The sequence below is a fragment of the Arachis hypogaea genome, chromosome 2 (genome assembly GCF_003086295.3).
Source record: "Arachis hypogaea cultivar Tifrunner chromosome 2, arahy.Tifrunner.gnm2.J5K5, whole genome shotgun sequence".
Taxonomy (NCBI): Eukaryota; Viridiplantae; Streptophyta; class Magnoliopsida; order Fabales; family Fabaceae; genus Arachis; species Arachis hypogaea.
This window is the reverse complement of record NC_092037.1, coordinates 10,351,154-10,356,327: the sequence shown is the minus strand read 5'-3', so window position 1 is coordinate 10,356,327 and position 5,174 is coordinate 10,351,154. Positions and strand designations below refer to the sequence as shown.

The 5,174-nt window shown below is 36.2% G+C and overlaps 1 long non-coding RNA gene across 1 annotated transcript; it reads right to left on the bottom strand.

Annotated features, from left to right (window-relative positions):
- Positions 1 to 4,210: 4,210 nt before the first annotated feature.
- Positions 4,211 to 4,823, bottom strand: LOC112721551 (uncharacterized). The gene is made up of 3 exons (XR_011869290.1): positions 4,752 to 4,823; positions 4,576 to 4,651; positions 4,211 to 4,329 (listed from the first exon to the last, which is right to left on the bottom strand). It is a non-coding gene; the product is annotated as an uncharacterized lncRNA (long non-coding RNA).
- Positions 4,824 to 5,174: the final 351 nt, after the last annotated feature.

Sequence of the window (5,174 nt, the reverse complement as noted above, 5' to 3'; positions counted from 1 at the left end):
GAAATTATCGACGGATTTTGTCCCTCTGTAAAAGCCCCGTCGGAAATTATTTACCGACGGATTTTTTTCAGTCGGAAAATTATCGACGGATTTTTACGATTTATCGACAGATTTTTCCTCTGTAAATTCTCCCTCCATTTCCTGACGGCGACAAACTTACAGACGGATTTTCCGTCTGTAATTACATACGGATTTTTCGATGGATTTTCCGTCCGTAATTACAGACGGACTTTCCGACGGATTTTTCGTCGGTAATTACAGACGGATTTTCCGACAGATTTTTCGTCTGTAATTTAAACTTTGGAAAATCATGATTACAGACAGAAAATCCGTCTGTAAATCCATCTGTAAGGTAAAATAGAATTTTTCTAATTACAAAATAAACTTGTTTTCATACAAAATAAATATAAATTTAATACAAATTTTTATCTAATTTATATTTGAATATTTATAATATTTCAAAACATAAACAAATTCATCGTATTATCAAACTAAAAGAAAAGTATTATAAACAAGCAAGTCAATATAATTCAAAACATAAACAAAATGTATTGATCATCAACTATAAAACTATCAGCTATAGTCTTCAGTGTCATCTTCATCCTCATCATCATTATAGCCCTCATCCGAAGACATTGAGGGTGGCAGCGGTGGCGGTGGTAGTGGAACTGCACTAGAACTACTTGACGCTCTAACCTTCTCATAATAGCTAACATAAGCCTCATTCCATCTCTTCTGTTTCAGCTTTTCCTTCTTGGCCTTTCCAATTGTCCATTCCAACTTTTCTAATTTTTTTTTTAGTCTTTTCCAAAGGAGCCAAGCGTGTATCTAACAACTTACTAATACGCTCATCTGTTTGTTGAGTAACACGCTGAAAAAGCTCTTCATTGAGATTATGAATCTGTTCTCGCAAATCAGGAGCAGAATTTTGATTTCTTGGTGCTCTTCCAGATACAGAATTGGCAGAAGTGGTTCCAGACTTGATAGAGCTAGCAAAGAATGACCCTTTTCCATAAACTCGATTCTTCTTTTGCCCACCACACACTTCCTCCCAAATCAAGTCATCATCAATTGGTTGTAGCTCCATTCCCTGTGCTTGAGCCTCGGCATGTTGAGCCTGAACTTCTGCCAACTTTTTTATAAACTTCTCATATTGCATAATGATTATATCAATTATATTATTATTATTAAGACAAATAGCCATGCATATTACTTAATAGAAAACTTTCGGATTTTGCACAAAACTTTTCTAATCAAATTGTATATATTTAAATTCAAACAATAGAAAACTCCAATAATAGTCACAAGCAAAAATGAGGCTGAATTTTCACAAGAAATCTTCACAAACAGCAAGAACAGTTTAATAGTCCCAAGAATATTGAGCTAAATATTAGTATCAACATTCTTTATGATATGCTAAAAGCAAAAACAAGATTAATACTACATGATGAAGGAGATTCTGATAATAGGAAGGGGAGACATGAACACTACATGATGAGTAATGGGGACATGCCAGATAATAAACTTCAAAGTTTCAAAAACCATTTCACTTTGAATAATTTGATGCAAAAGTTTTACATGTTAGGCAGAGATGGGACAAGCTTACCATATTCCAAGAGAATAATGCATGCTTCACATGCTTTCTACACAAGATTAAGATTGGTGAACTGTATTATCTCTTAAGTTGGTCTATGGAATCAAATTGTGAATAATTGAATAGACCCTATATAAAGAGATGTGTCAAAGGGCTTAGACTACAGAAACTTGGAAGAAAAGAAACCAACTATAAAATCACAAAGCACAAAGCTGAATAATAATAATAATAATAATGTTGAACATAGTTAGGACCACTAAATACAGTAATGTTAATGCCAGACAGCTAGAAATTAGTTAATAATTTTGACATAAGAGGAGTATTTGTGCTATATCTCACATGAGTGTCTTGAGAGCGCTTGTCCACCCATTTAGACTTGTCACTTTTAAGTGTGTGGGTTTCTTTGAAGACCTCCTCGTGGGTTGGTGTACGGCCCAACTGCTTCTTCTGTTCCACATAAAATACAAAATAAGAAAAATTTTACATAAATAGATGTCTATTAAATAAGATCTAAAGCCACTTAAATTATGTTACCATCCTCTCTATAGTTGAGCTCAATGGAATAGAACCACCGCAATGGACAGAACCACCTAAGAGTGACGCTCGATTCTCTCTTGCTTTTTTCCTTATATTTTTCCATTTCTCATCTGTTTCCCAATACCTTTCCAACACCTTTTTGTAAGCAGGAATTAGCCATTCGTGGGTTGTATCCACACCCTCACGGATATCTGACATCATTTGGCTAAATCGCTTACTTGTCCTATACTTGAAAGCCCTCCAGAAAAACTCATCATCGTCATCATCAATAAGAAAGTGGCTCTGCACATACTCATCAAGTTGCTACTTATAAGATTCAAATCACATGAACAATATTCAATCCAAAATAATTTTATTCAATCCAACACTTTTACCATCCACTCCTTAAACCAAAGCTTCTTTGTCGGAAAAGGGACATCTCCAAACTTTTTGTATAGTTTATCATATCGTTTCTTGATGATCTCTGTAATCTTCTGAGAACCAGGAGGGAAAGGTAACCAACTAATAATTTCATAAAGAATTGACAAGTTAGAAAACTATAAAAATAGTTTTAAGTCATTAGCAGTTTAATTTGAAATTAAAATATAGTAGTAAACACATTTAGATTAGGAGTAGTAAAAGAAGAAGAGTGATTAGTATTGCTTGCTGAAAGAGTAATAAGAGGAATAGGTAATGCAGTATGTAAAAATTGTGTAGAAGAGTAATAAGAGAAATAGGTAATGCAGTATGGGAAATCCACTAGAAGCTGCTATTTTAATTATGGAGAGATCCAAATTTTACCTTGTTTTTCCATCGGGAACCAATCTTTCTTTTGTGACACTATTAGGAACCGATGCAGTCTCTGATGGAGGAGATGTACTAGAGCTTCCAGGTGTCTCTGAATCAACTAATAGATTGGAATTGCGAAGCGGAGGAGGAATCGAAATTGGAGGAGGGGGTGGAGGAGGGGGACCCATACATCCTGGAGTAGGCCAACTTGGTGGAGGAAGACCCGTGTAGCCTGGATTAGGTACCATCAAATACGGTTGCTGGCTAAGTGATCCTGACTGAAAATCTGGCACAACCAAAGTCCCAGAAGAGGTGGAGGTGGTTGAAATAGCGGCTGCGGCAGTGGTGCGAGAACTTCTATGACCCTTGACACCTTTACCCTTGACCCGAGGAGCCATGACCTACATATATATTAAAGGACTATTATGCACAAAACTATCTGCAGAATATAAGTAAAAATATTAAGCATAGAGAGGGTGCAGAGCATAGTTAAAACCCTATCATAAAAAATGCTGTGTACACAAAAAAATCAGCCACCATACATACTGATTCACACATTTTCCCAACTAAATAATCAACCACCAGAATTATCAACATGCCATAGTAGAATAACCAAATCAGCACAAGTAGAATAATTAAACTTGATTATAGTAGTACAATGAAAGTTTAGAGGTGTTTGTGATACTCTTTTGCAGCCAGGTAAGATCACACATTCTGGTCACTGTAGAAGAATGAGTAGTACTATTGGGAAATGGTTGCATCAGAAGCAGAATGGAAATACTAATACCAGTATGAAAAAGAAAGATCAGGCACGTATTGAGAATACACGCGTGCATTCTGCTCTTTCCATTGCCGGGCTAGCATCTGCCTTGGCTGCTGTGGCCACAGCGCAGGACCCAGGTGGCAGCTCTTGTTCCAAATTGGACCTTGCTATGGCTTCAGCCACACAACTCTTAAAATTGGGACAGCGAGGATAGGAATAGGGACACAATTTCTTTTGTTTTGTTTCTGTCTCAATGTCTTTGTATTTTCTGCTTGAAATAGTTAACATTACCGAATACAAGCTATAAGAGAACAAGTTTTTGAAGTTGATCATGCATACATTGTAAGTGTGCCTTAAGAAGCTATCTCTTATAGATAACTTGTTGAAGTACAAGAGCAACCAACATCTCACCAACAAAAAATAAAAAGTTTACACAATTTATTTCTGGTTTCATTCTCTTAATTGACTATTCTCCTCCAAATTAGCATAAATGAACCTTTAGAAAAGTGTGATCAAACTCAATCATTACAAGATGAAAAAATAAAACTAACCAGTGAATAGTCTAAATGATGTTGGCAAATTTCTATTAGGAGTGACCCAAAATACTTCAGATTTGTTTGACTGGTAAAGCCCTGGATCAACAATCAAAGGCATCGCTCGTTTTTTCCTGCACAATGTGGTCCAATTCAGGATCATGTATAAAAGCAGGTTCAATCAAGATAATCAAACTTGAGAGTTCACCTAACTAGTGGAACTCTGGTAAACTAGAATCGTAAAACTCAATGCTTGAACTCATAGGAGTATACATGTAAATCCATAAACTAGATAGGAGACCCAATTAACTAGGGACTTCGATAACCTTGGGTTGTAATGTTGTTTATGTCAGGGGGAAGGAGGGAGAAGGAAAACTTACTCCTTCCATCGTAACCGACTTGTGTGCTCAATGAAGTTAAGATTTCTATCTACCTCCAAGAAAGTATATAGAAGATCTGCAGAATCATACACCTGTATATTAGTCTAATAATCATTGAGCAAAAGAAGCTTAAAAAGGGCAACAGAAACATTTCTTCTATAAGCCGTACAACTAACCATCTTGAGTCACAAGAGGGTAATCTGAAGCACTGAGATTAATAAACCAGTCCCAATCTTTGCTTCTCTTTATATTAATGAAACATCAACCTAAATATAGAACTGGATTTTAAATTAGCCATGGGAAAATCCAGAACTGGGATTAGATTAGTCATGGATTAATAACTGGGGTCTTTCTGCCAAAGAACTTGAGCAAGTGAATGATGTTTCACAGCAGATGACAGTAGCAGTTGCACATTTTTTTAGATTATAAAACACACATTTTTTTAGAGAGCACGCGGGGCACACAGAGAGTGAGAGAGTGAGAGAGTGAGAGAAGGGGCTCACCTCATTCGTGCACTGCTACCCTTTTACCTTTCCAATGAAATTCCTTTACTACTGCCACTGCAACAAAGAGAGAGATTCAATCTTCAAACCAAACTG